The sequence below is a fragment of the Miniopterus schreibersii genome, assembly GCF_964146895.1.
Source record: "Miniopterus schreibersii genome assembly, chromosome: 5".
Classification (NCBI taxonomy): domain Eukaryota; kingdom Metazoa; phylum Chordata; class Mammalia; order Chiroptera; family Miniopteridae; genus Miniopterus; species Miniopterus schreibersii.
Window position 1 is genome coordinate 59,809,112 of NC_138106.1, and position 26,671 is coordinate 59,835,782.

Here is a 26,671-nt window from a genome sequence, read left to right on the forward strand (position 1 = left end):
CTCCATCTTGGGCTTCCCAGCCTCTAGAACTATGAGAAATAAACCTGTGTTGTTTATGTCACCAATCTATGGTATTTTTGTTATAGCAGTGTGAATGGGTTAAGACAGTTTTCTATTTCTCCTGTAATTGTCCAGTGTTTCACATCACTCCTGCTGATACTGCTGCAACCCTGCACTGCTGAGTCTAGAGAATGGGGTGGAACGTGAAATGGGGAGAAGGCTATGTTAGTCTCGGTGAGACATCTCTAAACCACAAGGACAAAGAGGGTTATTCTATCAAGTAGCTATTTTTGTATTTAAAAGATGAGCTGATTTTGAAACTAGAGAGGGCAGGTAGGTGTTATGGACAATAGGAATGAGACACAGGTCAGCACAGACACATTTTGTTTTGTAGTTTTTACCAGGTCTTTGCCACTTTTAATGGATTCAGACTTGAATTTGGAGAGTCTAATATCAGAGACTTCTTTCAAGGCAGTAAGACTCTCACGGTTACAGCAGGAAAAAAGTCAGCCCCTTGAAACTGTAGAGGTGGGCACATGAGTGTCCGTTATTGTATGATTATTTATGTCATAGGTATGTTATAAGTAATCATATGCATCTTCTGATTATATATTTTTAAATGTCTTCTACTAGGTAAGAAATTATAATGGAAATCAATGATAATTGCTTTTAGAAAAATTAATTTAGCTCATGCCCTTAACTATAGTGTTGTGTATATAATATCTGTTTCTGTGGTGTTTGCCTGTAAGTTTGTACTAGTAACATTGAATGAGAACATCTGACATTCTCCATCACTTAAGATCCCAGATGTAGACTGGCACTTTCACTTAAATCTCTGACATTGGAAAACCTCCCTGGTCCACTTCTACAGTTATTAGGACAAGATCTGAGATTGGCTTCAAGTAAGCATCATGTAGAGCTTTTCACAAGCCATGAGCATGATTTATTACTTATGTGAGGTAGTTTCATGGGGAAGCCACACTGATTACCTAGAAGCATAATACCATAGTATCTTGGTCATGACATGCAGCAAGTACATCCTGGAGAATGCACATGATTCAATATGACTTGAGTCATCACACTTTAAGTGTGAAAGAAAACTAACATAACAGGGCACATAGTAGGTGTTCAATACACAATTACTTATTTTTACAACATTGGCAAAAGTCTGTATCAGGGTATGTAGAATATTTTCAGAGTGGAAAGAATATAAACATGCAAGGCATATGGCAGGATTTGGGGCACAACCTGTTAGACACTAGCATTTTCTTTGATGTGACCAAGAGGGCTTAGTCTGAATCTATATGGATTCTGCATACCAATCATGCAGAAGCCTTTGTATTGAGGCACAGATTTTGTTGAGGCACATCAAAGTGTTACTACAGGCATCAATTCATCCCACTCTTCATATAGAAAATTCAGATATTTTCCAACATCCAAATCAAGTGGTTATCCACTCTTTGTATGAACATATAGCAGAGATCTCATCACCATCATTTTTAGTGCTGGAGAGGTTGGTGCCTCTCTCTTTCAGTGAAATGAGTCCTTTGATTTATTATGTCATAGTTTCTGTGAGTCAGAAGCACATCTTAGGTGGGCCCTCAGCTCAGGTTATAACAAGAAAACAAACAAGGTGGCAGCCTCATTGTGTTCCTTTCTGGAGATGGGGTTCTCTTCCATACTCAGCATGATTGTTGTTAGAATTCACTTCCTTGCAGCTGTGGGACTGAGGTCCTTGTTTCCTTGCTGATTCTTAGCTGGAACCACTCTCAGCTCCTGAGGACCACCCCGTTTTCTTTGTGACAGGTGTTCTCACAGGTCTTTTCATGACATGGCAGCCTACTTTTCCAGACATTTCTTTTCAGGCACTGTCTCTTGATCATTCCCTTTATTTTTTCTTTTTGCAGCTCCAATTAGATGCACATTTAATTTTTATATTTTGTTCTCTTTGTCTCTTTTAATTTTTTCCTGCCTCTTTATATCTCTGGGCTGTATACTACGTAATTTTTTTCATATCTGTCTTGCAGATAACTAATTCTGTCCTTAGCTGTGTTTAATCAGTTTTTTAAAACACATCTACCAAGTTTTTCAATTAAATGGCTATATTTTTCATTTTTTAAAAATAGTTTATTTTCTTGAAATACCTGTTATTTTTACTTACGCCCCATTCTTTCTTTAGAATTTTACCTTAGTGTGTATATGTTTCTTAACTTCTAATATACTTATTAGATAGTTTCTATTTACATAGTTATACATAATTTTAGGCTTAGTTTTTTTTAGGAAAACTAAATGTTAATTATAAGATCATTAAACTGTTTCTTTCCCTACTTTAAAGCCTAAAACCAAAACTATTAAAATAATGTCTATCTGAAATTACTGCTTTCTTTGATACTATATTCTGTTGTGTTTTGTTTAAATAAAACCAAACATCATCGTCTTCTATTTTTGACAATGCTGCTTCATTTCCTAGATTTCCTATCTAGGTTAATAGCAATATCATCTATTCAATAGCTCAGCTGCACACATTGAAGTCACCCTCAACTCTTCCCTGTCAATAATCTACCATATCCAAATGGAGTTAAGTCATCCTTAACTCTTTACTCTCAATAATCTATGTCCTACAATGTTACCATTTTACCATATATGAATGGTACCAAGTACCAAATTCTACTTGATTTTATTTAAGTGTCTAAAATCACTTATATCTTCTTTTTCACTGCCAAATGTCCTTACTATCTTTCACCTGAACTACTATTAAAACATAACAGTTCTCTGCCTCCAAAATCTCTTTCAGTCAATCCTCAAACATTTTTACATTTTTATAAAATAAAAAGTTGTTTTTCATGTACTGTCCTCTATTTTCAACGTTTCCTGAATCCCTTTGTATAAAGGATGAAGGACAAGCCCTTTAGCCTAGCTCAAAAGGCATTCATAATATGGCCCCAAACTTCTCAGCGTTTCCAAACTGTTCATGACCTCATAAGTTTTCACTGTTCTCTACATCTGTCATACAATCAAACATTACTGAGCCTTTATATTTGCTATTCTCTTTGAAAGAGATATTCCTTTTTGTTTCTACTTGGTGAACTTCTATTGATCCATTAAGTTCCAGCAAAAAAGAAATCTTTTCCTGTGAAACTTTCCCTGACTCCTCTTTCATTCTGTGCTCCCATGACATGATATAAAGAACATTTTTTACATCTAGTGATTGGTCATTTGTCTCTTTCTTCCCCTAATCTGTGAACACCACCGCAATAATACCACCACATCTTATTTACCTTACTCACTTTTACAGCTCCACTTTTCCCATTTAACACCTAGTACATAGTAGGTACTAGGCATGAATACTTTTGCTAGATGAAAAAATAAGTCTATTTAAATTCACTTATACTACTAAGTGCAGAGTTTAATGAAATAGATAATGGCATGCTGTACTCTGACACATCTCACAGAGATAAATCTCTGGAAGAAAAGTGTTTGTAAATGAAATTGAAAATTGAACCACAACTCTATGTTTTTCAAGTTGCTGGATCTCCCCTTTTGAGAGATTGTCAACCATTCTTATCAGGTTTTTATCTGATCCATGACAACACAGAAAATAATCTTTAAGCAAATACTTAATCACCCCGGGGCTTCCTATATTTAAAATAACCCTGTTATGACTCCTTTCATAAACTTAGAAAAACAATTGTAACATAAATAATTTCCTCAAATGGTAGCTTCAGAACTTCGCAGACTGTGGGATATATTATAACAGCAAAATGAAATGTATTCACTCTTTTCTTGTCAGAGCTAACTTGAAACGTTTTCATGCAGTGATTGATGTATTGAGGACACTGAAACTGTCCAGTAGTTTATAAATTTCTAACTTCGTATCATAGAGTTTTCACATATTGAAAATAGTTTTTGTTCTTCACTGTTTTTCTTCTTGAGGGCAACTTATAACAAATTGGATGACAAAGTTCAGGTTGAGAAGTTTTGTATTTATGATCAAAATATCTTATCTTGTGTCTCTAACTCTTGTTTTCATTTTTTCTCTTTTAAATTCTCTTACAGATTCAATACTAAATATGATGTTATTAAAAATATATTTTCTAGCCCTGGCTGGTGTGGCTCAGTTTGTTGGGTGTCGTCCAGTGCACAGAAAGGTTGAGGGCTCAATCCCCAGTAGGGGGCTTGCAGAAGGCAGCCGATAGATGCATTGCTCTCAAATAGATGTTTCTCTCTCTTTCTTCTTTCCCTTCTTCTAAAAAAATCAATAAAAAAGTCTTTAAAAAAAAATTTTCTAAACAATTTTTACAGAATTTGAAGCAGGCAATTTTGCTGAAATATTATCTTCTAATGAAACTTAAAATGTGAATTGTCCATATTTCTTACATAGTCATTTGAATAAAAGAAATATTTGAATATCCATAAGAGATTATTTAGTAAACTTCACATCAATGCAATAAATGTTAATTAATAGACAATAGTTAAAATGACTTCAAAATATGAACACTAACAATAGCCCTTGAAAAATAATAGTAAAGATGGCTCATAAAAATTAATACTCAGGGTAGCTGTTTTTGTGTAAGCTATCCCTCCACATATATGAAAAATGGGAAACATTTCTTCTTAGCTAAAATTTAATAAAATGGTCACAGAAATGTCTTTCTGTGAAGGGGTAATCTCCTAGGCTATTTGGATTTAAAAAAATCAGGGAAATGAACTCATTGTTGCTGCTGCTTGTCAAAATTTCATTGAAACGAATATAGGTCTCTTATCAAAATAAACGTGAGGTGAATTGCTGAGTTCACTGTTCATTTCTTTGCTGTTGGAGGTGCTGTTGGTTTTTCTTGTAGCTGTAAATGATGCTGAAATAATGCAGAGTAGAACCTAATGAATTTTATGCCAAGCAATCACAGAAGCAGCATACTTTCTACTGTCATCTTATTTATGGAGGGTTTTTTTTTAAGCTATTGATACAGAAAAGTCCATAGAATTCATAATGTTTGATTAAGTCTTGCAGGCAAGTCTATCTTGTTGAGCACTACAGGCTCTAGTTTCTGTATCTGGGTTTCTTTGGAAGATATTAGAAATTAAGAAGAAAGGGTGCCTTTTAGGTAAGCTAATACTAGTGCTAGATTATATTTAGAGATGTTTGCTTAAACACAAATCACTCACTAAAAAGATGCAGTAGCAGCTTTTACTCAGAATGTACTGCTGCAAGGTATGAAACAAAGAAAACAAAGCTCAATTTATCTTTTCAAGGGAGGAGGGCATTCTTGTTTACTACAAAGAATAAAACCTAAAATGCTAAGCAACTTGACTCAAAAAGAACTCAAAGCCCCAAAAAGCTGTAGTTGAAAGTGCTTGTTCAATAAGAAACGGCTGTCTCTGTGACTGTTTTGTGAAAGGCTGATAACTCAGATGATTTGATCACAACTTCTGTGTGCACTCAGAAATAGGAAGTAAAAATTGTTTTGAATATATTTTTTTGGAGTTTTTAAACAAAGCCTCAAATATCATTTATTTGGTGACTACATGGAGCCTGAAAGAACAGCTATTCCTAGTTAAGGGGACTTCTTTAAGTGCATGAACTGGAACGGTGTATTTGCATATTGTGCCATTAAAGCGGGGTGGGACTAAAGAGAGTTCTGTACAAATGTCAATTCTATCCACTATTTTAAGCTGCAATTTTAATTTTAATTTCAGTTTTCTCTTCCCAACTAATAATACAGAGCCAACTAGGCACAAGGAACTATATAAGGGAAGTAACATTGGAAGAAAATGGTCTTACCAGTGAGGAGTTTACAATCTATTTGGGAAAGAATCATGCAGAATTGACTTTTTTTGCTTGATGTATAGTACATGACAAAGCTGAAAATAGGCGTGCTGATAGGCGTTGTAATGACCACCAATTCACCAACCCCATTTGGTTTTCAATGTTTAGAAAAATCATCAAGCAAATTGCACAAGAGATGAATGTTCCAACTGGCATTGTGAAATATTAGTTGTGTAGTTCTTATTACTCTGCACTTTTAAAACATTATCAACACACAACGCTGCTGGAAGAAAGATCAGTGCTCTCTCAGTGTTGTTATTTTTTTATTGATTTTTGTATGAGTAATAAAATGGCAAACTTTCAAAGAAATATAACTGAGGTATGTTACCAAAATGGTTTAGAGTTGAGAACATTACGTGTAAAAACTTATTTTTTAATTAAGCACATTTGTTGGAATGTGTGTTTTTTTAATTAACAGGTTGAAAGCTAATATTCCTAAGGCCATTTTTGAGCATTTACGTGACCATCTGTTGCTTAGAAAAGTAGAAGAGAAATAAGATAGAATATAACTCATATGTACATATTGTCCAAATGACTATGCTTACCAAACTGTTTGGATACCTAATGTCAATGACTCATGAGTTTGCAACAAGAGATCATCTATTTCCACCATATTCCCTCTGACTACTTGTAGGGAATAGTCCGTGTAGCACTAAGGACAATACCAGCAGCTTGTGTACACATAGATTACCTAGGTTTATTTCTAGGGAGTAGGTGTTGAGTCATTCTGAATTAACAATTGTGGTTAGTGAGGATTGAATGACCAAGAAAGTTTTTATTAACTAAAGGGATTCAGTTGCATTTACCCATCCAACCTGATGGGTAAATGTACATTCAAAATTCCAGAACTTGTATAAAAAGAGAAGATCTAAATCCTGTAGTAGTAACGTTTGATAATGTAGAAAAATGCTTTGAATACAATAGAGGAAAATGTAGGTATCACTTTCTCTTATTACATTCTTATTTAAAATGTTGGCTTGTTTAGAAGAGTGATCTTTTGAGCTGGGGTGTATTTTATTTAGTAGATAGAATTTATTAGGATGAAAAAAATTGGTCTGAAAAGAAAACACATATTTCATGCTGGGGTAACAAAAAAGAAAAAGAAAAATTGTTCTAGTTTTTGTTAGTCTTTTGTCTATAATTGTTATGCACATGTCACTCAAATAAGTTAATTTCTTTCTCTCTAGAAAATAATGATTGAATATTCATAGTTCACCTTTATTAGTTGAGTTTATTTGCTTTGCAAGATTATTTATTATTGAAAATATTTTGAAATCAGCTCATTGTTGTCTATGAGCCATCTGCCGTGTAATGTAACAAGCAACCATGTTGGTTAAATAAAGGTTTAGTGTATACATTTATATGACCCATTAGAAAGAAATGTGGAATTTAAATTTTTACTAGTTAACATCATAATGCCTTAAAAATCATCTTTCAATTACAGGATATAGAATATTTTCTTACAAAAACCCTGAAGTTTTGCGTTTACATTTAAGTCATTAATTGATGTGAATTTATTTGTGTAATCACCATAAATTGAAGAGAACCTCATTTCCCTGGTGATCTGAAATGCCACCTCTCATTTGCTGTTTCTATTTATAAATGGACCTCTTTCTGGGATCACTAGTCCATTCCATTGAGCAATATAGTTTCCTTTAACCTATAATACATTGTCTTACAAACAACAGTATAGTGGTTGCCAGAGGGAAGGGGGTGGGTGGTGATGGGGGTCCTAGTATGTAGTGACCAGGAGAAGATTTGACTCTGGTGGACACACAGTGCAATATACAGGTCTTGTAACATAGAAACCCACACCTGAAACCTATATGATCATATTAACCAATGTCAGCCCAATAAATTTAATAAAAAATAAATTTAAAAATATATAATACATTATCTTAATTCATCTAGCATTATAAGCTATGTTTTCACTAAGGGCAAGTCTTCATTTTTTTTTTCTTTGTAAGTGTTTTGGATATACTCAGCTCTTTGCTTTTCTATAAGCATTTTAAAATCAACTTGTTAAAATTTACCCCAAATCCTATAGTGATTTTCTTTGAGATTGTATCGAATCTTTAGTTCAATTGGGAGAGAACTGACAATTTTTTAAAAAATGCCTTTTCATTCACACATATAGCATATGTTTTTATTAGTTTATCATATGGAATGTCTTTTAATACTTCTATAGTTTTCTCTATGTGGGTTTTTAAACAAATTTGTTATATATATTTTAGGAACCTTAAAATATTTTTTGCTGCTGTAAATGTTATTCTTAAAAAGTTTTTTCTCTAATTGTTTGTTGATAAGATATACAAATACAAATGGTTTTTGTGTATTAATCTTATAACCAACCACCTGGCTGTATTTCATCAGTTACTACAAACTTTAGGTAGATAATTTTGAGTTTTCTCAGTTATATCACCTGTGACTACTGAACTTTATCTCTTCCCTTTTGATCTGTAGTCTCTCATTCTTTTCACTGTCCGATGCCACCAGTTAGACTTTATAACTAAATGTTGAATTGAAGCAGTTGAATCCTTGTCAAATTTTGGACTTTAAAAAAGATGCTTCTAATATTTCACCATTAATAGCATTCACAAAAGCTTCTGTAAGGTTTATCAGGTTAAATAAGTTCATTTGTTTTGTTATTTTTCTAAGAATTTTTATCCTGTTATTTTTTTCCCATTGCGATTTTTTCCTGCAATTGAGATGAATATATGCTTTTATTTCTCTTTTCTATAATTTTATTGATATCGTTAAATCATTCTTGGATATTTGGGATAAATCTAAATTGTTCTTAATGGATTACATGTTTTATCTATTGTTTTATTTGAATTGGTAATATTTTGTTCAGAATTCTTATCTTTGTTTATGAAGGCAATTGGAGTATTCTCTTTTTTGAACTGTCTTTATCAAACCTACATACAAAGGTTAAAACCTTAATGCCAGTGTACTGGTCTCACTAACTGCGTTGGGCAATATGTTCCCCTCCTCCTTTCCATTATCTGGAAGACTTCATATAAGATTTGAAATATTTTAGCATTGTAAGTGTATGAGAAGTTGCATGGTAAATCATTAAACCTGGAATTTTTCTCTTATTAGGTATTGATCAACTTTCATCATAATATTAGGGTTATCCAGACATTCTATTTCTTCTCGATTAAGAGCTTGCAATTCTATTTTTATGGATTTGTCAATTTTAGCTAAGCTTATAAATTTATTGACAAACCTCTCTCTTCTATTCGCTCTTTAGCTTGAAAAAGATGTCCCCCTTTTTCCCCTCATTGATCCCCTCCATCCCGCATCCATTCCCCCACACCCAGGCCTTCTCCACATATTGCTTCTCTTCCTTTTTTTTTTATAAGGGGGGGATACATTCCAATTCAACCTGTCTTGGAGACTCTCAATTATTTTCCACATCTGTTAACTATCTCCTCCCTTCTTCCCTCCCTCCCTTCCTTTAAAAAAATATTTTAACCCTCTGCTCCATGACCATAGTGAATACTCTATCACTCTCTTCAAATTTAATAATTCATTAACTTAAGACTATTATATAAGACTTATTAAGTTTTACTTTCAATGGTTATATTCCCAATTTCAAAAAAGTTGATTGTTTTCACTTTTCCCCGCTCATGTTTTGAAATATCTGTTTTTGTTTGTTTACTTGTTAATTCTGTTTGCTTGGCTATTTGTAGCATTGGTTATCTTCATGTATTTTGAACTTTTACTTTGCACGCGCCCTCTTCAATGAGGTATTGATTCCCCCTCCCCCCCTCTTTGCTCTTTTCCATATTGGCCAGTAGTTTTGGGACTGCCACCGTAGGGCCCCTGGGTCGTCTTCCAGGAAGGCTCCTATATTAGCAATGCAGGGTTTTTTGCTCTGTGGGCTTTTGGAGTTTCACAGTCCATGTAGCTTGTCCAGGGAGTGGACTGGCTTAGGATCAGATTTTGAAGCTATGTCTTGCTTCCTCAATCTGGCAATTTTATGTAAACTCAGCCCACATTCAGCTTTTTGTAGCAGTTTTTCAGGCACCAAGAAGGCCAGTCCTGGATCAGTTCCAAGCAATAAACCTAGCTAAGGTTTCCCTTCTTACCTTGGCCACTTTTACTCCCTGGCTGCTCCTGCCTGCATCCGCACTCAGAACAAGAGGCCTGCATCTTTAGGTCTACTCACTGCTTCTTTCTCTTCCACTTTCTGTTCACAGAAATATTTTCTTAATTTTTATGAAAGTATTTGGATTCACTTACAATGGAGTTAAATATGTATACCCTGGGCTATATATAAATATAACATTTTATAGCAATCTTTTAGTGCTTATTTTTGTGATATGCAATAAAATTATTTTGAAGATGATGAGAATTAATTGACTGTACTTGCTGTGTTCAGTAATAAGTTTAAATTGCATATTACTTTTTTAATTCACAAATGCTTTTTTCCAGTGTAATTACCCCTAGAGGTATCTCATTATACATCTTTCATGGACTATCTAAATATTGCCATACACTATAGTGAAAGCAGCATAGATTTCATTGTCAGCCAGAAACAGGCTCCCATCTCAGCTCCAACAGCCAAGGGATTGAGACAATTTCTAAATTGTGTTTTCTTTCTGAAAACAAAACACCTTTTCAACTACGAAGAAGGAATTAGATCAACATGCAATACAATTCGAGGTCAACCTTACTCCATTAAAAGACACAAAGTACTTGGCGTGCAAGTCCTCATTTATTCTTCTTGTGATGATGACAGGTGTCACTAGTTAACATTGCCGTTTCCATCTGAGCCAAGATCCAGCTGCAGAAACCTCAACAAAGCATTCCTACCAATGGGTGGGAGGTGACACTACAGGAAATTGATACATGGTTTTAGCTCTAAACCTATCCCTTTCACCTTTTCCTCCTTTTTAATATGCTGTTTTTATTTATGGCTGATATCCATCTAGCAAGTGAATGTATCCATAGGTACAGGGAAGTGTTGCTATTGCAATTGGTTTAATTTTAGATATGTCTCATCTTCAATGCACTAGGATGTAGACTAAGTCATTAAACAGAATCAATTCTATTTAGGTGGCAATAATTATCAACTGGTAGAAGAATATATAAGATGTGGCTTGACAGAATCATAGTTTAGCACAAAAGCACTTGAGGAAGCATTTGCAAACTGTATTCTACAGGCTGTGAATATGTGTGGCCAGAAAAATAAAAACTTTATCATGAGAAAATAGTTTCATGACAAAATAAAAATCTGAATTTAATGAAGTTACAGGTATACATATTTTTTCTGACAAGAATTCCCAAGAGGAGGAAGTAGCAAGCATTATTTCCTAAAGGTATTTGTTCATGGAACACTTTTCTTAGGATTTTTATCAGTTTTTCTGCAGAACTGAGGCTAATATGCCCCATTTCATTGCATCAGCCAATCCTTTCTGTCTGCTGGGCAATCACTCTTAGTAGCTTCTGCCTGCACCATACCAGTTGTTAAGTATTTCTGAAAATCACCTTTTATAGGATATATTTTAGAAAAGGCCATTTGAGAGGTTGTGTCATTGATGAGTCAAATATTATATAGGATTGGGGACATTTATTTTACCTCTATATATGTTCTCATTAAAAACTTATTTCAAACTTTTTATTTTATGCAAAATCAATTTCACTTTGTATATTGCTTACTATGTGACATATAAAGTGCCAGCCTAGGCATTGTATTTGTAAAAGCACATTTATTTAAGATGCAAGTAATTTGTATTGGATGGAAAACCTATGGAAAACACAGATAAGCAAGAATTTTAAAATTTAATTTTAAAAAATAAATTTGGGTTGTTACTCCCTATTCCTTCTGCCAAGTACAACTAAAAGCCCTGGACATTATATATAAAGCAAATATAAAGATTCTGAAAGGTGAAAAGAGGAAGGAAGATCACCTAGGGGTCTTGAGACCCAAGAAACAATGCAGTGGTGAACACACTGGGTTTTCTTTTTGCCTCATCGAACTCAGACTTGGAACTGAAGAAGCAATAATATGAAACACTAAGGGCAGAGATGTATAAAAGATCCAAAAAAGTCATTTACTCTTTTAAATAACTCAAAACACTGCAATCTCACAACTTTTCCACTAAAGAACACTTCCCTTTCAAAAATCACCACTAAATCTGTATTGCTAAATTCAGCTCTTATATAAGACAGTGCATTTCCCATTGCTGCTTTAACAAATTAACATAAAATTAATGACTTAAAACAACATAATCTATTATCTTACAGTCCTGGAGATCAGAAGTCTGAAATGGATTGGCAGGACTTCATTCCTTTAATGGATTGGCAGGACTTCATTCCTTTTGTTAAGGGAAAATCCAGTTCCTGGTGTTTTCCAGCTTCTAGAGGTCATTGGTATTTCTATTTTCTATCACCTGTTTCCATCATCCATTCTCCTCTGACTCTGACCCTTCTACCCCCCTGTTCATAAAGACCCCTGTGATTGCACTGAGTTTACTCAGACAATAATTGAGTAAAATCTCCTATCTCAGGATCCTTAACTTTATCATACCTGCAAGGTTCCTTTTGTCATTTAGGGTGTCAGATAGTTTCTGAGGATTTGTACCTGGACATTTTGGGGGGGCCATTATTTTGCCTACCAAGTATGGCATCAGCTGTGTTTGGGTTCCATGACACTATACTGCTTTGTTTAATATTTAAGTGTCTGCCCATTTCTTCTCAATTTCCTTTATAGGTTTTTATTCTCTATACTTCTCTTAGCTATTGGGGCTTCTCAGGTTCTCTTTTGTAGCCCTTGTTTCATCCTAGGTGATAGAGATTACTGTCTTTGTGATTCCTAAAAATCTCTATTATATTTCTGACCCCGATATTGATTATTCACACAAAGGATGCAAAGACATCTTAAATATAGCATATGCCAACGAACATAATTTTTGCACCATCAAAGATTCAGAATTTTCCACCCTCAACTAATGCCACCCTTATGTACTTTTGCCTAAAAACAAAGAAGAGTTATTCTTGGTTCCTCCATCTCCCTCACACTCCCAAATCAATGAATCCACAAATTACATTAAAAATTTCTCTATAAATATTTCTCTGTATGTACAGCCACTCCCCATTTTAGGCAACTTTGTCTTTTCCTTAGATTTTGGCAACAGATTTTCAAATGGTCTCATAACCAAGATTGTTTGTTTCTAATTTATTCTCCACATGCAGCCAGGCTAATAGTCACCCAAGCAGCTATAGTCCTTATTTATAAACCACAGATCTAATCTTGTCACAGTCCTATTTGAAGTCTCCCAATGGCTTTTCATTGATGTTAGGGATAAAGGCAAAACCTTCCTCAATTTGGTGAGAAAGCTCTTGTATATTGATGCCACTGGTTTCCTCTCTAGCTTCATCTATCATTTAGTTTTCCTTCCTCAGATGCTCTAACCAATCTCCATGTTTCTCTCTCTCTCTCTCTCTCTCTTTCTCTCTCCATCTCTATCATCTCTATCTTATCTCTATCATCTAACTCTCCTTCCTGACCCTCCTATAGGATGTTTATGCTATTTCTTCTATCTAGAAGATATTTTTCTTACCTGTCACATCCATCACCTGGATAACTGCTTTTTCCCCTTTTTCCTTTCAGATTTTTAATCCCTTCAGAAAGCCTTTTCTGGCTCTGAGTTTGGGTTAAAGGTATCTTTATAAAGGCTCCTATACCAACCACTCTATGTACTTTGTTTTGAATTGCCTCATGCCCTTTTATAATTGCCCATCTGCACTAGACTATCAATGCTGTGAAGGCAAGCATAGAGTTTATAAAATAGGTGTTCATTAATTATCAGATGGAAGAAGAAATAAGAAATTATAATATTTTATAAATACTAACTGGGTGTGAAGGATTGCAAATTTAATTTCCTTTGAAAAATAGAAACAGCTTTCAGGTGAAAGATCTCATGTTTTCTTAATGAGAGAAAGTGAAAAAAAGAAACAAGATAATCTTTAATATCCATCAGTGATATGTTTGAACTAACACTTTATCTCTTAAAATATCAAACATATCATTGATGGATTGATATTTTCGGTGTTGTCTTAACATTTATAAAGGCTTGATGCCCTCATCAAGGACCTTTACTATAATAATATTAGTTAAGTAACCCTGGCCGGTGTAACTCTGTTGGATGAGCATCGTTCCATGCACCGAGAAGTGACTGGTTCAATTCCCAGTCAGGGCACATGATCAGGTTTCAGCTTCAGTTCTCAGTAGGGGGTGTGTGGCAGGCAGCTGATCAGTGTCTCTCTCTCTCTCTCTCTCTAAATTATCAATAAAAATATTTTTAAAAATTAGTTAAGTAAACAAAATCCCACATTGTTTTTAGGTTTGACAAGCATCATTTGGAATAGCTTGACTATGCCATTGTGACTACCTGTAAACTGGGCATGAAACATTTGCTGAGCTTAATCTTGATCAAGTCCCATAGGATTAGAGCCATTAAAACACACACACACACACAGAAAACATTGATTCCTTAATGACGATAATTACAAAGGTTTAGTTGAGATTTTGCATCTTCATCTCAATAGTATCCTTTTCTCTATAAGCCTACAACATCTTAAATTGGACTTTTAAGTTTTATGAGCTAAATACAAGAGTTATAATTGTCTGAAAATAGTCTCTGTGTTAAAACTTCTAAACTAAAAACCTCTGTATCCTTTGGTGCCCCATTTCCTTTGATTTGGAGTTGAGAATGAGAGTTATTAAGCTCCTAACTCAAAACAAGAAACTACAAGACATATACTTCAACATAAAAACTGGTCAAAACCAATAATCATTCCTGAAACTCTGACACTATTTAGCAGGTGGTTCATTCACTTGCTTTCTCTAATCACATCTTTTTTTTGTCATAGAGAAAGACTGCATCCTCAAGGCAAGAAAGAAATGCAGAGGTGCTGACTAACAATAAATGGCCTCAGGGAAAGAGCTTCAGTAAACACTCAGGACTTCTTCCCTTGGGAAGAAAACCTTTAAAACTAAAAATGAAAAGGCAAAAATTGATGAGTTACTGACTTTTGACCACATAATTTAAAATTAAATCTTGTATTGCCTATTCATTTAAAAATGTTTCATATATGTTAAATAAGTGTTCTTAATAATACTACTCCCATATAGATGAAGATTTTCCAATCTTAAAGTTTTATACTCAAGCAGAGTTGTTCAGTTTTGAGAAAGTCAAGGATAACATGAAGTAACTAAGTAAAATTAAAAAGGAGTTATAGAAAGGATTCCAGGATACACAGGGGTCTTTAGAATAAAAGAAATAATAAAGACCAGCTTAGTGGTATAGAGGAAAATACATTTTTGTTTTAATAAAAATCTGTATTACCAATCTTGGGCAAGTAATTTCTGTTTCTAAAAATCTATTTACTCATCAGTAAAAGAGGTTCCTTCCTGGGAATCAGTGAAAATGACCATTGCCCATTTCATCAGGTATTACATTTTTCTAACATGTTCTGAGTCAAAATATCAAGGGGAGAAGAAATGGGAGTGGGGCTTTTATGTGAGAGGCAGTAAAACACTTGCTAGTTTCCAATGGTGATAACCAAAGACATCAGTTCCCATAAGTTTGTCTAACAGTTGTGAGAAAGCAGTGAAATTAGTGTTAGCCCATATTAGCAAATGTGTATAATCCTTAGTCTGCAGCCCAACTATAAAATCTGCAATACCTGGGTCTATGATTAGTTGTGCACTAAACAGATATTGGAGGAGAGAAAAAATAGGAATTACTGGAGTGATAGTTATGTAGTTTCTAAATAGACAATAAATGCTTGGAGAGGTCTTAGAGGTTAAGAAAATGATAAAAACATTAAAACAGGCACCATTTGATGATATTCTAGTTAAATATCAAAGTTTTTTTATAGTTTGAAATGCTCAGGACAAATCTCTTTAAAATGTCATTGATGACAGCTTTGTGAAACTGTGTGAACCCATCATCATTGGGAAATGTTAAACACTGATGGTTCTAAAGAAAGTAGATGCAATTCTCTTGAATTTAATAGGAAATTTTGGTGGTGGTTTCTTAACTGAACGTTATCACCCATAGAGGTAAAAAAGAAATAGAGTTATGCTGATTTATCTCTTAAAAGAGAATTAACTGGTAAATTAAGAAAGATTTAAAGGATGGGCAGATGAAGAGTTAGATAGTTGTGTTCAGAAATATTGGAAAGGATTGAAGTTTCAATCAAGAGTGGATAGGTGTGGATATTGACAGCTTTTCAGACTGCGTATGGCTATTATAAAATACGAGTGATTGATTATGGGATCACATATTTGACAGCTTTGAAACCAGTGTTTTCTTTCACTTAGGGTCGTAGCAAAAGAATAAGGAAATGTTTTCAGATTTTTATCATTATAATCAGACAACTCTAACTCAATATTTCTCTGGGGGTTTCTTTCTTTACAATTGTGTGGGGTGCCTTTGGTTTTGGACTGTGAAACACACTGAAAATTTTAACATCCAATTTATCTGGTCCTTCTCTTCAAGAATAGTCTCAGAGATGTTTTCAAACCATAAGATTCAAAAACCCTGAACAAAATCCATCTCACACCTTCTCTTTGATCATATTTTCTATGTCCCTGAATACTTCTGTCCATTTCAGAAAGTACATGGGGTTTCAACTTTGCATTACTGCTTTTATGGCATGACTTTCAAAGACATTAAACAAATTCTTGTCATTTCACTAAAATATTCTTTTCATGTACTTCCCCTCTCTCAGTTACTAAGTGAACACACCAGAATAATTAAGTTTTGTAGCATATTGATCTCATTTTGAATGATAGCTTTACCTGTGAAAATCCTAAACCTTTTAGAGAATAAGGAATAGATTCATTCCAGCCTTGAAGGGCATTAAGGTTTTCAGCATCATAACAATTTCTAACTTTTTAATATACATTTAATTAAATCATCAACTAGACATATCCTGTTCATTGCTCTTTTGGATTAAAATAAATTATAGCAGAAAGCAAACACAACTTAATTGGCCTTAGATAAATTGTTACACTGTTACTATAACAGTTCTCTTGGAATTTAGTAATCATAATTATGCAAATCTTAATTAGGTAATTATTGTTGTACAGTTTTTCTTGACTTAGGGGAAAAATTCATTGGCACAATCAGCCATATCACGCTGTGTCAGAAACTTTAAATCAGAAAAATTTCAGAATAGGTTTTAGAGTGCTTTATTATTTACTGGAGTATAATTCCCTAGACAACTAACAGAGAAAAAGTCTGAAAATACTCCTTGCTTCAATATTTGCTCTTCCCTGTGGTTGCCGAAGTGTTGCTCTGATTTGTCAGAATAAGACCGATGAAGGGAAGACAAGTCATCATGCATGGATGAATTTGCACCAAAGTAGGCATCAGATAAAAGAGGCTCTGGAATCTTGTTTATTTCAAGAAGAATTTTTGAATAAAATTTGAATAAATTTTTGTCTTAGCCTATTAGAGGTTGAGTTTGGCCATTTTATTTCTACTTTTGATATACAAAAAATTACAAAAAGAGAGGAAACTAAGTGTATCTACTATAACACATTATATCCATACCTGGGAATTTACATATACTTAATATACATATACAAAATGGAAGAATTTTGAGAAAAACTGAGTAAATAAAAACAAAAATGAGCTACCAAAATACTAATAAAAACTATTGTAGGTATTCCAGGAGACAAGTTGAATAAACCAGAAAGGCAGCTCAACATGGATGGAGGCATACTCAGGATTTAGGCTAGAATAGCTTTTGGCATGAAGATAGTAGATAGAAATGGATGTCTGAGCCAGGACAGCTTTTGTTAAGATGGTCACAGAAGAAGAACAACCTGTTCTGAGGTTGAAACTTGTAAAACTGGAATGCTCTCTCCTAGGAGATCTGAGTTTAGGTATCACTTTAAATATTTTACAAATTGAATTAATAAACCACTTTTACAATCCTCTTTCATCAATAAGTTAAATAAATCTTTTCGCAAGTTTATTCTGTGAACCCTAAGAAAGAAGACAACTACTAGAAAGGGCTCCTGGACTCAAATTTTAAAAAAACAGAATCTAGCAGCGATTCCTGTGCAGGGGCCTCTCACACAAACTACACTTAAGGGAGAAGCCAGCCCTGAAATACTTGCCTCTACACTGAACTGCCTGCCTGCGCTGTGTTTCTGCCATCTGAGCCAGCCCTTAGGAAGGGGGCTCCTGGAATCCTATTGCAACCAAGAGGACTGAGGCTTCTCCCATCTAATCAGAGCCTCACAGCTCTGAGCAACCAGAGCAGCTCTATTCTGACCAATCACAACAGTTCCTTTCGGACAAGCAAACTGTGAGAATTTGGAGTCTTCATTTGCACAAGGACAGACCAATCAGGGACCAGGAGTGGGGACATTGGTCTACATAAGCCAGTTCCCGTCTGGCTCTGGGAGTGCACTTTCCGTATCCTGCAAAAACTAAAGATTGCATCTCCCCAGCTGAAACACTGAAGACAGAGAGACAGACCAGAGCTGAGCTGAGCTGAGCTGAGCTGCCTAGCTGAAGAGGGCCTGGCCCCAGGGCCACTTGGCCCCCTTAGGGTTGCCTCACAGCCATGCTGTGTCACAATCGAGCTGTTTTGCACTGAATAAAGTTTGCTTCTTCACTGCACCCCAAACTTGAGGATTCCTGTTGGCATTGAATGGATGCCACTGACCACCAGCTGTCATTTCTATCTCAGATTTTTAAATTTTGAACATTGTGCTTTGGTAGCTTTGGCGGTTCCACCAAGATGTCCAAATAAATGCACCTTGTAGCCTGGCAATAAGCATATTTTCTTGGCTCCTGAAGCAAATCCTAAGTTGCAATAGAACTTTCACTGAGTCTTTGTTTCTCTTTCCCCCCAAATCCTGTGCTTTTGTTTTTATTTCTGGTTCCAGTTTTTATGTAACCCAGCAGCTATGTGTCAGGAATGTTTGTGAATTTGGTTTTATGGCCTGCCTATTTGACGATCTTCTGGTAGAGACCTATTCTGTTGGGTAAGATATGACAGAAAATGCTGTTTGTCGGTTTGCTTGTTTATTCAAGAATACATCCGTTTCCTCTGGAAAGGTGAAGAAATCTTTGGGTTCTAGATTTGTGAGTTTTGTTCTCTGTGTTTATTTCAATTCATAACTAAGGGGATAGAACTAAAGCTACAAGCTGTGGCCATGTGCCCATAACTGAGAAAAGTCTCTACTCATTTTGTTTTTGAAAGATTCTTATACATCTGGAGAAATAAATTAGATATAAAAACCTCTTAAAATAAAGAGCTGTGTTTTGATTGATTTATAGAAGCTAATAAGGTTTATACAGGTCTAATATGAGGGAACATAAGAATCCCTAAAGGGTAAGGAAACTAAGCATCTAGTATATTAAATATGGCACCTTTAAAAAATGCCAGCTTAAAAGCACTTAAAAGAACACAAGAATTCCCTCTCCCATGATTAAAATGAATTCCTAGATAATTCTGACTGGTCTGACAATATTGGTTTAAAAAGATGTATATGTCTTTACACCGATTTCGTTTGTGTGAATTTTATTTAAACATCCTAAACTTCTTCTATTGATATATTAATATATTGATCAATGATGTTAATAACATCATTACCACAAAATGTTTAAGAATTTAAAAAAATGTGTTCTAAATTAAATAATAAGTCTGATCATTTTTATATTAGCTATATTATCTTCTGGATGTGACAGCTGAAATATAATTTTCAGGGTTTTTAATTAATTTTAGAATGTTAGACATATTAAATCATCTTATTAATTGATAATCTTGGATAATTTATAAGCAAGATAAAATGCTGAAACATTGTCACCATGCATGGTGTAAATATATATACACACATATTTAATATATATGTATATATGTTAAAATATAATATGTGCATACTTTATATATGTGTTAAATATACCCATGGTTTTTATGTTTGCATGTTACAGAGTTGCTATACCTTTGTTCGGTATAGCCACACAGATCTTTCTTTAGGATTAAAACGTTTAATCATCCAGGAACTGAAAGCGCTGCTAAAAGAAGCCTTTAGCCCGTTTAGAGGAATGCCTCAATTACACATCTCTCATGGGCAGCTCACATCTAATGACTAATCACCTGTGGGCATATGAAGATTCCCTTGTGTCAACCTGGGTCAACTCTCAGTGGCCATTCAGTCCTGGGATGTGTGGTCACCTAGGTCTTTCATTGGACTGGCATCTCAGTTCTACTTCCTCCCCTACTCAATACTGCTTCTCTCCTCTCCCTTCCACAGGTCTTGGTCCTAAAATCACTCCTTAATAATTGTCCACTGTGCTCATTTTCATATCTGGATCTGCTTCCTGGAGAATCCAGGCTGGAGTACTTTGTATTCTTTCTATCATCTATCTATATCTATCATCTATCTATCTATCTATCTATCTATCTATCTATCTATCTATCTATCTATCTATCTATATCTATCATCTATCTATCATCATCTATCTATCTATCTATCATCATCTATCTATCTATCATCTATCATCTATCATCTATCTATCTATCTATCATCTATCTATCTATCTATCTATCTATCATCTATCTATCTATCTATCTATCTATCTATCTATCTATCTATCATCATCTATCTATCATCTATCTATCATCTATCTATCTATCTATCTATCATCTATCTATCTATCATCTATCTATCTATCTATCTATCTATCTATCTATCTATCTATCTATCTATCATCTATCATCTATCATCTATATCTATCATCTATCTATATCTATCATCTATCATCTATCATCTATATCTATCATCTATCTATATCTATCTATCATCTATCTATCTATCTATCTATCTATCTATCTATCTATCTATCTATCATCTATCTATCTATCATCTATCATCATCTATCTATCTATCATCTATCTATCTATCTATCTATCTATCTATCTATCTATCTATCATCTATCTATATCATCTATCTATCATCTATCATCTATCATCATCTATCATCTATCTATCTATATCATCATCTATCATCTGTCATTTATCCATCCATACACTTTTAAAAAGTGTAAAAAGAATGTGTGCATCATGTGCATTTAAAAATTTTTAATACTCCAAATGACAATTCTCAATTACCTACCTTCTAGTTCTCTGAGATAAAAATTAGTTACTTTGTTAAAAGTTATAACCTGCATCAGTGATTGCAGCTCTACTATGAGTAATAGTGCAGAAGAAATTTAACTAAGTATGTAATGTTATAAGTTGTGTTTTTGTTTATCAGGAGAAAATATGAGCTAATTGGTCTCATAGAAACATGTGTTGATGTAGAAGAATCTGTACCCTGGTGGGTCTTGAGAATGTACAAGAATTTTCCTGAGGAAACTACAATAAATAATAAGAGGATAATATTTGGCAGAAACTTCTGAAAACAGAGTGTACATACAATTTTTTGGCAACTAAGCAACAATTCAGGAAGGAAGACCAATGTTAATTACAACTCAACAAATCTTTCTTATTTCCCAGTCTCTGTCAATGGAGGGCTATTGAGCAGTAATTATTTTTCAAAAGACAGAAAATAGATGCAGTTGGCTGAAGCCCCAACTGATTTATCCATTACCTTTTTGCATGTATCATCAAATCCAGAACCTAATGACTATCACCATTTTTTATTGGAATCATTAACAGCAGTTTTATCATTTCTAGTGGTCCAAGTTTGTTCATGGTCTGACCTCTGCTTGTCACTTCTGCCTCATCCCTGTGCTCCTCTTCCTGCCTATGCCCTGATCTTGCTCCAAGACATAGTCAAGTGGTCAAGAGGGCAGACTCTGCATCCAGTCCAGCCCGACATTTACTCTGACACTTTCAAAGTGTGTGATCTACAATGAGTTACTTTATCACTTTATACTTTAATTTCCTCACCTGTAAACTGAGAATAATGTTAGTACCTCCCTCATTTGGTTGTGAAGGGATTAAGTGGAGAGTGCTTGGTTCATGCTAGCTCAAATATTCTCTGGTGCTCTGTTATTTGGTAGCAATGACATTCCTGTTTAGGGAATCTTCTGCTCCATTTTGCACTCAAAATCTATTACACTGTTCGGGAGTATGTTAAATGTATGTGTGTTTAAACATTTCAAATTCTACTTCATGAATATGTATACTAAAGGCATTCATTTTGATAGAGTACTTGTGCATGTAGACTATGGAGTGATTGTTGAGAAATTAATGAAAATGTTATTAAAAATGTTCCTATTGCCTAGAGACAATGTAGATGCCTGCAAGAATCTCTACAAATTTTGTATTGAACAACTGAAGGATAGATGTAGGTTTGTTTCTTCTTATAAAAAGAATGAAATGTGTAGAAGGCCCAAAAAAAGAAGTATCTTTTCTTTTACCCTGACTGGTACCCTGTAGGGAGAACCCTGGGATTCTCTGGTAATCAGTCCCAGGTGGGACTCAGGAGGAACGGGGAGGTGGCGTGTGTGAGGGACTGGAGTGCTGGTTCACATTCAGCTCCTGACTCTGGCTGTTACTCTCACTAATGTGATTGCTGTGTGCTCAGCCCTGCTACTGGGTCCATATCTCTCACACACTGCAGAAGGGTTGCAGGAAGGCTTTAAAAAGTACATATTTGTTTTCCCAGGAATTAATGTCATCTTTCTTTCTCTTTTTTTGTCTAAGTAATGGGCTTTACACTATGTATTTTAAACTTATTGAGCATTAGTTAACTTCTATAATGCATGCCAGCACTGTGATTAAAATTAATTTCCATTAGATCAATCTGATTAACAGGTACAGTTTTTCTCTTCAAAGCACTAAAAACAACATCTTTACACAATCCTCCAAAATGTGTACTGTAAGGCAGTTGCCACAGTTAAAGTGGAATTATTTATTCAAGCATTTTATTTGCATCTGAATGTTTGACACTTGTGGTGAATTGCAACATAACAAATACGGGGAATGTTCTGGGTGTAATATTTCCACTTTTGACACTTAATTTCCTGTCATATATTGATTTCTGATGACACAATTTCCTATCACACATTGATTTCAAAACCCTCATAGTACTAAAACATTCCTTTCATTTGTTTGTTTTCCTTGATTCCTCATTAGATTTCCTTGACTTCCCACAGATACTGTGCTCTATTTATTCATCTTAGCATCTAAATCTTTGTTTATTACCCTAACCCCAGTGTGGGGGGTGGGATGTATCAAACCACCCAAACGTGTATCAGATAACTAAAAGACCACTCAAATTTAAATATACATATGTAAAACCCAAGACTATCATTTGGTTCCTTTCTGCTCACTTAACAAATCAATGTATCTTGCACATTTTTCATCTTCTTCTCATTCTTTTGCTACTATTACTACAATAGCTTTTTAAAAAAATTTTGTAATATCCTAAAAGTGCTTAGTTTTAGTAATCAATAAAAATAAGATGGAAACTACAATAGAGGAATGTACAAAACAAATGCTTCTTCACAAAAGGGAAAAAATCAATAAATGTATACTTTCTTAGTGTTCAAAGTATCAATAAGTATATACTAAAGTATCACTAAGTATATACTTTACTAGTATTTAAAGAATCCATAGTATGTGTTTTATTGGTGTTCTTCGAAATTCCAGTACAATCAACAAATGGAAAGAATTTTATTGTCAATAAGCCAGTGAAACTTATTGTCTCATTTTTCCAGCTTATGTGGGATTTAGCTTGCATGTGGCCTCTACCTGTAGAAGGGATAGGCTAAGACCAGCAATATCATATATGATTGTACATGGACGTCCAAGAATATCTTGGAATTTTCTAGATTTTACATATAAAAGGCAATTCTCTATATTATGGGGTGTATTCGTAATTTTAATACAAAAACAAATGATTGACATTGCTTAAAATTAAACTTTTGAATACACTCTCATGATTGATATTTATGCCTCAGACTATGAAACTCAGACTATTATTTAAAAGAAACTTTCCACCCAGCTGGCATTGCTCAGTGGTTGAGCATTGACCTATGATCCAGGAGGTCACGGTTCAATTCCTCGCCAGGGCACATGCGGGGGTTATGGGCTCAATCCTCAGTAGGGGATGTGTGAGAGGCAGCCGATCAATGACTCTCTCTCATTATTGATGTTTCTATCTCTTTCTCCCTTCCCCTTTCTCTCTCTGAAATCAATAAAAAAGAGAAAGAAAAAAAGAGAGGGGGAAAGAAAGAAGAAGAAAGAAAGAAAAGAAAGAAAGAAAGAAAGAAAGAAAGAAAGAAAGAAAGAAAGAAAGAAAGAAAGAAAGAAAGAAAAAAGAAAGGAAACTTTCCATCTTTTTTGTACTGAATGCAGGATCTTGTAGAGCTTTCATTCACAACTTCTGCTTTGAGATCAGGTGTTGTTGTACTAAAGTTGCAGGTTTCTGTCAAAAACTCCCAAAGCAGTTCTCCATTTTCACTGCCATCAATGAAACAGATATATGTCCATAGTGGACAGAAGGTCGTAACATTCATACTTAATCCTCAACTTGTCCAGCATCTGAATGAGATCAGTCTATTTGACATACTGGCAGAGGTCATCCTGGGGTAAATGGGATCTGTACTTTTTTCATAGCTTGCTTCAGCCACTGGTTCCTGACACAAGAATAATAAGAATCTTAGCCTTGGTAACTAAGAGGTGATGGAGGAATTTCAGGGTAATCAGGATGTCTTTTACATAATACAGCATCTTAATCATATGGATAAAGTCCCTTTTCTGAAGTTCATTTTTCTCCATCACTCTATTTTGATCTTCAGATGATGTCTCCTTATGCCAAGCAAACCTTATGTTCTTGAGTTTTGATGACTTGGCTACAAACTCTTTATTCTTGGCTATGTGTTCAGCACCTGGCTCAACAACTTCATTGTTGAGATGAACTCCTGAGTGTTGAGCTCGTGCTTTGGAGAGAATTTGAAGATCAGTTTCACTTTCATCTCTGCCAATGCTTAGAATCTTAATTTCTGATTTGTTGTCTCCAATCCTTGCTATTATGCCTGGCAGCTTCTTGTTCATTAACTCCTGCGTGCCCTGGTGCTCTGTGGAATTGTTAAGAAACCTGAGAAAAGATTCAATATATCTGTCGTGATCAGAACACAAGCTACTCATGGAAGATGCCATATTTGGTTTTCTCTGCAATAGCTTCTTAATAAGTCTCCCTGTCTCTAGTTTATCCCCTTGCTAATTTCTTTTATTCAGCATGGCCAATATAATCCCCATCATTCATCTTAGTCATTTCTTTGCTTAAAAACTGACAGTGCAAGTTATTTATTTATCAAAATGAATCTCTTCAGCCCTTCTACCTTAAAGTCAAATACTGAATTCTGACCAGTGGAAAGTGGGCAGATGTAATGTCCTTATCTTCATGCCTGGACCACAAAACCTCCTATACCACTGACTACAGGCTTTCTGTCTTCTATCCTTTGCTGGCTGAATATAGGGGACCCAGTGGAGAACTTTGAGGTAATCGGAGATGGAAGAACCAATAGATATAAAAGATTAGGATCCCTGAATAACTTCATGATGCAGAGCTCTTTGTCCCCAAATCTCATTCCTGCCTTTGGACTCTTATGTTAGCAAAAAAGAAAATTCTATTACATGAATACAGTGAGGCTTTGGGGGGAGTTGTTGAGCAGTTAGCCAGTAAGCCTAGTATGTGTATCAGTTTTTAAATAGCGGTGTTGTCTGTACAAATCAAGATGAACCAACTTGTTGGGAGATTAATTTGTGGATCTGGGAAGCTTTATATATAGCTTTTTGTTAGTTCCTTGAGTATGGGTTTTTGTTTGTTTTTTTAAAAAAATTTATGTTGACATTATTGCAGGTGTCCCCTTTTTCCCCTCCCTTTGTTCACTTCCATCCACCTCTGCCTCCCTCTCCCATGGCTTTTAAATATACAGATACATGCTCCTCCACTCACAATGTGGTTATCTACAGATAAGCCTATCATAAATTGATAATAAATATAATAAATTGAAAGTGCAATTAATACACCAAACCTACCAAGTGTCATAGCTTAGAGTAGCCTACATTAAATATGGTCAGAATAGTTACATTAGCCTGCAGTTGGGCAATTATCTTGAGTTTCATTTCAAGAGTAATTGCCTTTCTCTTCTTCTCACCAGGGTGGAAGATACAGATTTTTTGACATGATGGGCTGTGCAAACACAAAACACAATATCCATAAAACACTGACAACACAGTACATTGTAGAATATTGGCTGTTTACTCTCATGATTTTGTGCCTGACTGGGAGCTGCAGCTCACTGCTGCCGCTCAGCATCATGGGAGAGTATCACACTGCATATTGTTAGCCCAGGAAAAGATCACAATTCAAAATCTGAAATACGGTTTCTACTGAATGAGTATAGCTTTTGCACCGTTGTGAAGCAGAACCATCATAAGTTGAAGATTGTCTGTTATAGTCTTTTTACAATTTTTTAAGCAAATAGTTTTAAATCTTGTTTTGGAGCATTTTATAATAGTATTTATTTGTTTACTCATTCAATGAATGCAAGAAACATTTAACATCATTTTGTCCCAGGTACTGTGTTTATAAAAGGAAGAAAAAAGATATCTTCAATTTTAAAAAACTTAATGGATTATGTTACAATCTTACCTGGAACCCATGACTACCTAATTTTTCTGCTCAATATAAAACCTCAACACTCTCACCCCTCTCAGAATCCCTGGTGATTAGAATCTCATTTTTAGGCTTTATCTGAGACACCCAGAATTTTTCTTCTGTCTGATGGTTCCTAAGGTTTCATGCTAGTAGAAGGGGGTTTTTTGTTTGTTTGTTTGTTTTGTGT

General features: G+C 34.7%; 1 pseudogene across 1 annotated transcript in view; it reads right to left on the bottom strand.

The window, feature by feature from the left end:
- Window positions 1-24,980, bottom strand: part of LOC308557485 (histamine N-methyltransferase pseudogene) — a 133,193-nt pseudogene extending 108,213 nt beyond the window's left edge. Inside the window, exon 1 of the transcript in view lies at window positions 24,150-24,980. The product of the transcript in view is annotated as a histamine N-methyltransferase pseudogene (transcript). The remainder of the gene's footprint in view (window positions 1-24,149) is intronic.
- Window positions 24,981-26,671: the final 1,691 nt, after the last annotated feature.